At 45.7% G+C, this 12,260-nt stretch overlaps 1 protein-coding gene across 2 annotated transcripts in view; it reads left to right on the top strand.

Annotated features, from left to right (window-relative positions):
- RBM19 (RNA binding motif protein 19) overlaps positions 1–12,260 on the top strand; it is an 82,610-nt gene that overhangs the window by 23,157 nt on the left and 47,193 nt on the right. The window lies entirely within an intron of this gene.

The raw sequence follows: 12,260 nt of genomic DNA, 5'->3' as shown, positions 1-12,260 counted from the left end.
TGGCAGCTCGACAGCGAGAGATGCCTGATATTTCTTTTGAAGGAAGGGTGTGTGATTCTCCTTGAAGAAACTCTATGAAATGAAAACAGGAATGAACCCAACAATTAATAGGCACATAAGATGAAGTCTGTGGTGATGGCTTTGTGGCTTTGGAACCAGGAAAGGCAAATCTAGGATGAAGCCAAAAAATATATAATTTCCAAAACACACAAAGTTCTCTTATGGTCAGACTTCACCTCAGCTGGTGTGTCGAGTTCTAAGCACCACACTTGAAGAAAGATTTAGGCAGGCTAAAAACAGGTTCAAATCCATGAGCCAGCAACGAAGCCCTGTAAAAACAGGGGGGGGAATAGGGCCTGTTTAGCCTTCAGAAGCGAAGGATGAGCAGGGATTTGAAGGTGCTCTTGAAAATGGTGGTTGCATAGAAAACAGTCTCTGCCCTTTCAGGGTGAAGGACCCAGAATGGTGGATTTAAGCTGCATTCCGCCAAAACTGCTTTCCTGTAAGGAAAGTCTCAATGCTCTGCTTTCTTGTAAGGAAAAACTTGACAGAAGATAATCGAAAAGTTGATTGAGTTGGGAAGGACACCAAGGAACATCTAGTCCAACCCTCTGCAGTGTGCAGGAAAATCAGTTAAATCATTGGTTCTTAAGTTTGCCGTGCTATTGCAGTAGAAACTGCACACAATTTTTTGTGTTTTTTTGTTAGCTGCTTTGATTGATTGATTGATTGATTGATTGATTGATTGATTGATTATGTGCTGTCAAGTTGTCATGGACTCCTAGCGACCACATGGATCGATTTTCTCCATGACGATCTGTCCCAAATTTACTCATTCAGATCTTTTCATGGTACACCCATTGCCGCTGTAACTGAGTCCATCCGCCTTGCTGCTGGTCATCCTCTTCTTCTCTTTCCTTCCATCTTTCCCTCCATTATAGACTTCTCAAGGGAGCTGGATCTTTCCATTGAGTGAGTGAGTGTTTACGTGCCCTCAAGTCAGTGTCACCTCTTAGCAACCACATAAATAGATTTTCATCATGGTGACCTGTCCCCAACCTGGTCTTTCAAGGCCTTCTAATGGTGCCCCCATGGCATCTGTAACTGAGTCCATCCCCCTTGCTCATCCTCTTCTTCTCCTTCCTTCCACCTTTTCCAGAAAACCAGGTCTTCGCATAGCTGCTTTGAGTGCTCTTTAACATTTTTTAATAACAGTAATAACTTGAAGAGGGCTTTAGAGGGCACTCCTGGTTTTCACAGGAGTAAGTGTGGATGCAGAAGAGTGTTTTTCAACCTTGGCAACTTCAAGATGGGTGGACTTCAACGCCCAGAATTCTGGGCGTTGAAGTCCACCCATCTGAAAGTTGCCAAGGTTGAAAAAACACTACTTTAGAGTTACATTAGAGTTACATACATCCGATCAAGCCTTAGGATCTGCTTGCTAGCTGGATCGACTTCCAGCCACTGAAAATTGATGCAATGCCAGTTTTTCTTCTCGAATCTGCAGGGGGCGCTCCTGAGCTTTGCAGGAAAGAAGATGCGACGTGGGCTGAGGAATTGGTAGATGGTTGAAAAGGTTAAAAAGTACAGTTGGGAGCTGGCTGGGAGAGGTGGAGGGGAAAAAAAGCCTGCGGTGAGGATGCCCGTTTTTTTAATATTTGTCTGCAGAAACATTTTTCCTTTTGTGTAGGCTTTTTTTTTTCTCTAAAATAGCTCAACAAAATATTAGAAGAGTACAAAGCTTTGCTTTGGATTTATTAGACTGGCTCCCTTGTCCAGATCCAATCAATGGGGATTGAAGAATCGAGTTGAAAGGGATGCAGAAGGGATGGTGTCTCCTCCCCCCCACAAAAAAAATCCCAAAATGTTCAGTGGTCCAAAGTGATCCATCCTGGCTCCGTTTTCCAATGGAAGCAACAGGTCTGCTTAGAGCCCCTTGGCGTATTCTAGAAATATGAACTTTCAAAACAGAAGAGATTCGAAGTCAGTAAGGAGAAGAAGGGTCAAAACCCAGCATGAATAGGGCCTGGGTGTCAAAGGGACCACTTTCCTCCAATCGTTTCTGCCTACCCATCTCCTGCTGACCCATGAGTACCTCTGGAGGGTGGTCCACTGGAAGAGGCAGATACGTTTACGGGAAAGCTGAGATTCCCATCAGCAACAAGCCTCCATCATTGGAGGCAAGCCCTTTCGCCTCTGTTTCAGCCCAGTATATTGTCAGAATATTATTTTTTTGTTAATGCTACTTTATTTATTTGTTGATTTAATCCCGTCTCAGCAAGTGACTCTGGGCGCCAGACAGTTACTTTTTCATCACTGTCGTAACTGTGAACGGTCACTAAGCAAGGCAGTCGCTAAACGAGGACTCCCTGTACATCCTTTGCACCGAGCGAGAGAGCAGCAGAATTCGAGCAAGGCAGTAGTGACTTCAGCACATCTTGTGGGTTCTCATTTTATTCTCCCTCTTTCATTTCAAGGGGGATTGGTGTTGGTTGTGTATCCATGTATGGGCCCTTGACCCCCATTCATTGCACAGAAGAGGGCAAATGAATGGGGAAGAGTGATGGAGAAGAAGGGAAGGAACCCCATGGGAAGTTTCCTTGCCTGGAGAGCTCCCGTAGCCTGACATTGCTACCGATTTCTCCCCCCGGGGAGGGAAGGGCTTACGTCCCAGAGAGCCACAGCAGCCAAAGAGTTAAAAAGGCAAATTGAAGCAAGGTATTTCAGGCACTCATTATTCACTGCCAGCTTCCCCCAAAATGGTATTAATTCCGTGCTGTCATGCAGGACTGTGTTGTGTCTGTTCCAGTGAAGCTTAGCAAGGATGGGTGGGGAAGAGGCTGGGCTTTGTTGCCATATGTATCTGAAGGAGCGGCAAAGCAGCCCCCCCGCACACACACTTTTCCCGGGCAGGTAGTAGAAGAACGATTGCTTTTCTATTCAGGCTGCACCCCCTTCTTCCCCAAAGTTATAGAAAAGTAGGTTCAGGTTGGATGTTGGAAATGGATTTCCAACCTGGGGACCCCCAGCTGGGAAAATATCACTTCCTGGAATTGCCCAGCCAGCCTGACCATTGCTGAGAAGTCGCTGAGCTGAAATGCATTTAGCTTGCCTGGTGTTAGCCCCCTGCAAGGTAGTCTAGACAAGAAGCACAGCCGGGAATACTGTCTCTATCTTTACTGTAAGGTTATATTAACAGAGTCTTGCAAGATTGAAGGTATTTCTCCCCTCCTTTCCTTTTACTCTCTGGAAAATTAGGGAAGGTCCCTTCTGAAAGGTTTCCCATGCCCGCGCTCCTTCTGTGGGCTGAGACATCTTTTACACACCGATTGTCCTGCCTGCGTCTCTTCCTCCTGTCTCCCAAGGCCATTCCCACAGACCATTACACCCAGTTTCATCTAGAGAAAGTCACCACTGAATGCTTTGCAAAATCCTGCACCAGCATGGTCTGATTTTGCCCACGGTCTCCAGAGGAGCAGGGCATCTGCTGGCCATTTTAGCCCCCAGCCCTTGAACTTTCTTCGCAGCTTCCTTTTGAACATGAGGACTAGAACCATGGCGTGAAAAGGACCTCTGGCTTAACTCCACTCCAAGATTGGCGATTTCTGCTTGTTCCGCCTCTCCTGCTTCCGCTCGCCGCTTCAGGCCTCGGTTCCCCGTCAGCAAAATGGGGATAATAGCCCCCTCTTAGCTGAGAACACCTCATCCTCCACCGGTCCCTCTTTTTTTTTTTTTAAAGGGATGTAATGTTAAAGTGTTCTCTGTGCATTGTAAATTCTAAGTAAATATTGCCAGTAGCCAGAGAAGGGGGGGGGGAAGGTTTCCATTTCCACACCTCCCCCTCTGCCCCCTAGTTTTGTATCTCATTTTCGCATTATCATCAAGTCCCCCCTCCCCAGACCCCCATTTCGGAGGCTATTTTGACAGCTTCTGTCATCTGCCTGCCATCACCTCCTTATTGGCTGCAGGCACCTCTGGCATCGTGCTGAATGCAATTAGAATCTGATTAACAGCAAAGGAGCGGAAGCAAAGGGGGTCTCTCTGCACCCCCCCTCCACCGAAAAAAAAAAAAACACCCACCGCCGTAGAATTTTCCCTTTCCACTAAACTGTTTTGCCGGCCTGCGGGATTGTTTGCATTCTGCGGAGTCTCGGGGCCAGCGAAGGAGCAAAACGCTTTGCTTGCAAACGGCGGGCTTAATTTTTTTTTTTTTTAATTTGTAGTCAGAGAGAGTGGGAAATTCGGCTGGCTACTTTTTTAGCAGCTCACGAACTGCAGGCAACGGCCTTCCTCTGTGCAACTAACGTGTGCCTTCCTTGCACGCCCAACAAGCTCTGGCTGTGGCCTGAGCGTGGGCATCCTATAAGACAGATCTGAGTGTCCCTTGGTTTCTTGGGGGCCTTCCTCTGCACATACTTCCATCAAGATGGGGTTCGCATGTCACGTGAAGTCAGGATTGTTGAACTCTGCTTTATCTAGTAGCACACAGTTGGATAAATGGACAGAGTGTGCTAAGGTGATGTCGGCCTTGTGGGGCAACCAGATAGGAATCACGACCAGATGAGCGAATTCTACTTTATTATAATGCTACATTGACAGAATCTGGCAAATCTGCAACTTCAATTCTCCCACAGTCTCCTTTACAGCCCGAGAAACTAGAGAGGGCCCCTTCTGAGCCTCTTGCTCTGCCCATTATTCATCCGTGGGCTCAGCTGCCTCTTATCTGACTGTTCCCTAGGCAGTGTCACTTGGCCCAGTCTCCCAAGGTCTTTCCCACGTACCATTACAGGTGTAGACTCTTAATTGTGACAACGATGGGCTATGCGTCACACTAAAAGCCAGATAGATGAATCCATGTCCTGTCCTGACACCCCCTCCTGCTACTGTGACGAACTCTCCCCACCCACCCCATTTGCTTATGGTGAATGTCCATCTCCATGATGGAATGAGGGTCACCAGCTGATTCCCACTCCTCCAGCTGTTGCTGAAAGTCGTAGGAGCACGTCACACACTTGATTGGCACCCCTCCTAGATCTGGGTTGGCATCTGCATGGACCACTTTCCAGGTCCGATCCTGGGGTGGACAGACGCAAGCCTGTCTCCACCCCAAGGAACAGATTCTGTATTAACGGCATCCTAAACTCATTCCTCTGGTTTACGAACCGGCAGGCGGGATCCGGAGGAAGTTACGCTCAGACAGCCCTGTTAGAAACTGATGGGATTTAAATTAATCCCGGCTAATTCCAATCCCATCCGTTTAGGTATTTTTAAAGCACTTTTATCTTGTCTTCCCATCAGATAAACTTCCTGCGTTTGGGTTTTTAATTTTTTGTAATGCAGGAGAGACCCATCTCTTTAAGAGAGCATCAGGAGATTAAGAGGCACGCCATGGATTGTTTTTAACCCTCCTGTGTTTTTGTAACCCCTTGTTTTTATATTACTGTTCTCTTTCTGCTAACGACGACGACGATGATTGTTTTGGTGTTTATTTGGACGTCAGCCGCCCAGAATCTCTAGAGCTTGGTGGGATATAATTGTTAGTAAATAAACATCCAGAATGGCCTGCTGCCAATTTGCGTTCTCCATAAATGAGAAACTCATCATTAAGATATCTTGCCGGCTTCTAATGGAAAGGATACGAGTTACAAGAAAAGATACACAGGGAAAGGGGGGGGGAAAAACACAGTATGATCATGATAGTGGTGTATTCAGGTGCCCAGATGGTTCGAACTGAAGAATGTCTGCTTGAATTGCATGTCAGCATCTGTGTTCGAGCTAGGTTGACGGTCCTTCCTTCTTCTGCGTCGCCTCTCCTTTTTGCTTGCGGTTCTTGAAGTCAAGCTTGTTCTTCTGCTTTGCTTTCTCCTTCCCAGGAAAGACGCTTCTTCTGTTTCTCCTTCCCAGGAAAGATGGAGAGCGAGTGGGAGGAAAGAGTTAGGTTTCAGAAGCCACAAGACGGTGGCCACTCGCTCAACTCTTTCTTCTCCCCTCCAACTTCTTCCTGCTTCGTCTCTCCGTTGACTTGCGACAGGCCTAAAGACTCTCCAGCCCTCTAGGCAGGAACTGCAGAAAAATCCAGGCTCGTCAGCTCACCTGCTGGTAGAAATTCAGAAATGTTTTCAGATTTGGAGAGGAGGGTATCTAGCTGGGAGCACGTCCAAAGAACGTGAGCGACGGAAGGGCTTTTCTGGATAAGGCTCAAGGCCCATCTGGTTCAGGGAAAGGGAAGGAGAAAGACACGAGGTCAGGCACCGACACAAAGTAGATGGGACTGTATCCCTCAGGGGGTTCCTGTCTTTTCCCCTGGTTTTTGCATTTTAATTTTAAAAATGCAGTCACCCATAGTTTACATTTTGCATCTGTGTGCTAAAGAAAAGGAGGTTAAAGGCAAATGTGTCAGGCCTAGCCCAAGGAACTCCAAGAGACAGTGCAAATTCAGTCCAGTTATGTTTATTAGCTACAACCTCTAGCAAGAATCTTCCCAGACTGAAACCCCAGTTCCCAAAGTCAGACAGCCACAACAGTATGAATTCCTCAGGGAGGTGCCAGTCTCATCCTCTTGTTCCTCCCACGCTCTTCTGGGGAGCTAAGAAAATGTTTATCTTCCTGAGCCTGGCCTTCATAACTCCATTCCATCACAAAATGTTAGCTATTCCTCATTTCCACACATCTTAAATTTTGCTCATAAAGCAGGACCATAAGGCAGTGGAACTGGAGGTTTATTTTTTGGGGGGGGGGTCCACCCAGTTATGGATATTCCAGGGTATACTGCTTTGGAGCATGGAGGTTCCATCATTTAGCCTGGGAAAGAGCATTAAAAAAATTGACTGGTTCAGGATTAAGTGTCTGAGTAGAAATCTGTAGTTTTGGTTTGCCTGTGAGGGAGGAAAAGAAATTGAGACTTCCCCAACAGAGATCGTTTGGGAGCATCCCCTGGATTCACAAATGCTCCCTCCTTAATGCAAAGTTTTCTGCAATTTCTTTGAGTCTGGTAGCCCCAGTTTGAGGATATTTATCAAACGCGACTATAAATGGATTGGAGAATATTGTTTGCAAATAAACATTGCTCCCATCTGCATTTCGGCCACAGATCGCAACAGCCCAGCTCGGTTGCTAATTTTGTCAGAATTAATAGCCAGCGCTTGTATGGCATGAAGGGAGGCTGGAAAAGCAATCTGAACAGTTTCAGCATACAGTGGAGTTGTAAAGAAGGAAAGGGAGAAACTGTGTCTGTCTAAGTGTTGATTAAATTAGAAGAGTTGATGGGTTATTCTTACATGGCCTTTTGAATTTATTATTCAAATTTATATAGCCATCTATCTCATATGTATGACTCTGGGCGGCTTACAGCCATTCAAACAAATATAAAAAAAAAAGACTAATGCAACCATTTAAAAAAAAAGCAGGGGGAGAGTATAAAAGTATATAAAACCATCATAAAATAGATAAAACACACAGCCAAGGTAATCCTGTTCATCAGAACAATCGGTACAGCTACTGCACCGATTTCTTTAAATCGCAGTATCAAGATGGTACATTTTGTCCTTTCTGAAGATTATACATCTGAGAACATTAGTGTTTTTTTTTTCCTGCTTGAAAATGGTAACTCAAGAAGCTCTTTGAAACGGCTGTTTAGCTAGAAAACAAGATCAGTTTGATTTTTTCTCTCTCCCTTAAGATAGTTGAGGATCTTTTGGTTCCTGTTCCCCTCTGAGCCTCTTTTGTACATTTTCTGGTTTTTGAAACCCCCAAAGAGGAGAAAGCAGTTTCTTCATTTTGAAAGACTTATTTTTTTATTCCAAGATTTCTTCATTTCTTTAATGGAGATGCTTAATGAGAATTCCCTTCACCTTAGTGCATTTCCATTCGTTTGATCTTCTGGGCAAATTCTACTTATTCTCCTTGTTAAAGCAATTAATAGAGTCAAGGCCATTTTTTGGAATTAGAGAAAGTCAGCTTCAAAGTCCAGTCATTTTTTAGGTTTAAAAATGTCTTTTTTTTAAAAAAAAAAAACTCTTTTCTTCCCCCATCCCCACAAAACATATCCTTGAAGCAAGTTTTGTCACAATATAGTTTGAACCCAGTCTGTGCATGTTGGCCACTGTGCCTGTAGGATTTTCTACAGTTTATTTCTCTCTCTGTAAAAGAAACAAACTCTTTTTCTGTTTGTCCATTACTGAATTGTTGTGCATTAGTTCTACAACAATTAAAATGGGAAGGTCATAAAACCACAGTACCCAAGCAAAATACAAAGAAGCTGGCAGACTAAATAAGTTGCATGTTTGGGATGAGTAATGGGAAATGTAGACAGCATCTTAAACTGTTCTTGTGAGCTTATCCAAGAAAGAATCATTCAGTCCCTGGCTGGATCCATGTTTGTATTAAGTAATTGTTTGCTTAATAAGCCACAGTTGGCTAAGTTCAAAAAATGACCTAAGCCATAAACAGTGGTTTGCAAACCATGTTGGCTAGGTTTTTGCAACCTGCTAAGTCAGATCGGCTTAGCATGGTGCACGACCCTCATTCCTTAAGTGCTCTGTGTACCATCTGTGTCTCTGCTGTGGATCATTTAATCACTCCAGATAAGGAACATCATAGAATGGCTTCTCCTACAAGAACGGGCCAGCAATATTCTCATCAGGATTGACCTCATTCTTCCCTCCATTCGGCACTTCTTGGTCTGCACTTAAGCTTCTTGGTACGGAAGGCGCCCCAAACCAGGTTTACCAAGCGTGAGAGGCAGAGAATGAGGCAATCTTGAGAAAAGCAGACGTTGATCTTCTTTAAACAGCACCTACATTGAGTTGCGGAAGCTGGAGGAGTTGATGGTTTCCATGCTCCCTTTCAATAGCTTTAAAGAACAGAGACGTTTGTTAAGGGCAGGAGGCTTAACCTGTGGCTTAGGACTGTGATGCGATAACTTTGGAGGAGGTAGGTAGCAACTAGTATTTTTGATTTGTAGGCTTCTCAGAGGCATCTAATGTGGAGAGAAAAATGGTTGGATTGAACAGCCTGTTGGGTTGACCCAACCAAGTTGCAAACATGAATGTTGGGTAACATTAGGCATCTCTTTTCAGGGCACAAAAATCAGGGTGAGCTTGATTCCCTTACCCCCTATTTTAACACATGTGGCTAGACTGTTGGGTGGACCCAACCAGATTGCAAACATGAAACAGCAATGTTGAGTAACTCTTTTCAGGGCACACAAAATCAGGGTACAGCTTGATTCTCTTGCTCCCCTATTTGGACATTCCTCATGTGCCATCTGAGAGGCAACTTCCCCAACATACCCCTCAGTCTGAGGATTGGGGTCCGAGAGAGCCATGTGCCCATCAGAGAAGGTTGATTCCTTGACGTGAAGTCACCCAAGCAGGGTTCTGCTGACCTTCTCCTTCATCTCCTCCGTGGCTGAGCTTTCTTCTCCAAGAGCCAGATCAGTTGTGCTCAATTACTGTGACAGTTGTGGCACAACAACCACACCTACCCAAGGGTGTCATTCTCCTCTCTCCAGCTGTGGTTGAGAAGCTGTCAAGTAGGAACAATTGGAGTGGAGTACAGTTGTCTGGCTGAGAAGCGAGACAGTGCAGCACAGTTCAGTTCCAGCTCTTCTGAGCACATGGTCTTCACCCAGGGGAGTCTGACAGGTAGTCAGATGGTCTCCCATCTCTTTCCTTTTTTCCTTCCTTTTCTTTGGGTTGGGGGAGAGAGAGAGTAAGAGCCAATGGGAGGGGGGAGAGAGAGAGAAGCAAACCGTAACCCCCCAAAAGTTGTTTCCTGTTGCTGCCCTGGGACAACAGACATGAGGAAGTGTCTACTGGGGGGTTCGAGGGAAGGGGCGACCGATGAAACTAGCATCATGCAGTTACAAAGCAAACTCTGCCCCTTTGCATGCATCGTGATGTTGCACGCATGTATCAAATAGGTGGAGCAGGCATCGCAACAGGGCAACGCTACTGTTGTCTTTTGACAGAAGTTTTGGATCCCATGGATTCCTCTGGCAGCTGATGTGATTTATTACTTTTCTATAAAAGCAAGGCTTTGACTTGTGGGGAGGGCACATTTTCCAGGTCTGCTCAGGCAACCGAATGCCTAGGACCAGCCCTGGGGGACTTGGTTAGACCCAAGACTTCCCTCCTTTGGCTTTCTTGCATATGGTAGCGTTTCTTACATGTTTAAAAACCCACTTTTCCTTAGGAACTCAGAAACCTTCCTCAATTCTTTTTGCAACCAGATAAAATAAGAAACAGCGGCTTTCACACCGTGCTCTAAGTTGCAAGGTGTTGGGTTTGAGTTTAGGTTTGGCTGAATGTCTTACCCGAAGCCACCTATTCTAAGCTGCTGTTTGTAGCAGGTCAGTGAGCCCCAATCCTTGTGATTGATCTAGTAACCCGTTGCTGGAACAAAGCAGAACTTTGCACGTGTCCACCCAGTTGCTTACTGAGCAAGGCCCAGTGAACAAGATGATTATTAAATTTATTTAAAGTTAAATTGGTTATAGCCACCCACCCCAGGGGACCCTGGGCGGCTACAGTCAAGGTTTAGCATCCCGTATGAACTGAGTAAAGGTACAGCATTCAGACAGACAGAAACTTTATTTCAGTCATTGGCTGATAAAAATACATTCTTTAAAACAGAGTAAAATAATCCCCTAACATCGATAACTGTTGGCAACCATTGGTGGGCAAAGCTCGCACATAACATAGCTGAATTTTGCCACCTTGAGAGAAATCCGTTTGTCTTGGTGGTTTAACAGAGAATGCAAATAAAAATTAATCCGAGCGCCCTGGAAATTGAAATCAAAGAGGGGGGGGGCGGTAGAGCATTCTGTGTGAACCAGATCTGGGGCTGAGCTGAGATGTAGATCCATCCTGCCAGATGGAGATGAAGGATAAAGTGTGGGTGGGCAGCACCTTTGGACCCGTCTTAAGGGATGGACAGAAGGTAATAAAGGTAATAAAAAAATTACAAATACTGACGGGCAAAGAGAGTTCGTCTTGCCTTCCCTTAGCGAATCTTGCTGGCTTTGTCAGCTGTTTTTGCTTTCAAGTGTCTTCCAGCCCCCCCATCTCCCTTTCCTGCTTCCACTGGAAACTGGTCCCATTAACTAATCTGACTGACTGTTCATATTCCCGGTGAGTTGAAAAGAGACTCAAATCTACACTTCATTTACAAGACCCTCTGCTGTGTGTGTTGCTAATGACCGTTCTAATTATGATATCTCACGGCTGGCTTTTTTTTTTAATCAAGAGGATAACCGATCCCGCCTGCCTGGTGACATCTTGCCAAATCAGGAAGGTGTTGCAGGCAGATCCAAAGCAGGTCAGAATTGTTGGGGCGAGGGGGAGGAGAAGCTGTGTGCTGTAAAACTCTGGCAGCTTTCATGCCAATTGTGCCATTCTTCCCCTTTTTTTCCCACCCTGTCATTGCTTTTGGGGTGGGGGGGGGGAGAGGCGCCTTGCAAAGGGAGACTCGGCTTGTATTCTTTGGGTGAAGGTATCGGGAACAGGACGCCTTTTGAGCCGAGGGCTGATGACGTTAAGGAAAGGGAGCTTCATAAAGTGAAGATAAGTGTTGGGGTTGCTTGGGCACTGAACAACGGGGGGCTTTGTTTTAAGATTTTGTCGGAAAGATCTGGATCAGTGTTTCTCAACCTTGGCCACTTGAAGATGTGCGGACTTCCACTTCCAGAATTCCCCAATTCTTAGAGTAGAAGTCCGCACATCTTCAAGTGGCCATGGTTGAGAAACACTGATCTAGAACTTGGAGATGAGGATGATCTGTCACATGGACCTGTCTGGATGAATTCATTTGGCTTGTATTGTGTATCACAGTGACAGAACCTAGTAACCTTGCCTGAACTTGCAAAGTGAAGTCAGCCTGGCCAAGTTAATACATGGATAGGCGCTCTCTCTCTCTCTCTCTCTCTCTCTCTCTCTCTCTCCCTCTCCATCCATATCGACAGAGTCATGCTCTGCTTGAAGGAAGCTTTCTCTTTAGGCCTTCTATGGTGGGTTGTTGTGTGCTGAAAGCGATCTAACACTTTGGGGTACCCATTCCCCTGCCTGTGTTCATCCCTGTCCCTTTCTCTCCAACCCAGCGGAACATTACAATGAAATTTTGTAATGGGTCTTGAGGTTCTCTCTGTCTGTCTGTCTATCAGCAGTAAAACTCTCCCAAAACGGTATCGTGCCCAGGTGTGGCCGGGAGGCAAGACGGCTTCTTTCTAAGTCCTTGCGTGCCAATCCAGTTGCAATCCAGCC

Source organism: Python bivittatus, unplaced genomic scaffold (genome assembly GCF_059951505.1).
Source record: "Python bivittatus isolate LINGU-HERP-01145 unplaced genomic scaffold, Pbiv_v1 ctg000280_np1212, whole genome shotgun sequence".
Taxonomy (NCBI): domain Eukaryota; kingdom Metazoa; phylum Chordata; class Lepidosauria; order Squamata; family Pythonidae; genus Python; species Python bivittatus.
This window is presented reverse-complemented; position numbering and strand designations above follow the sequence as displayed.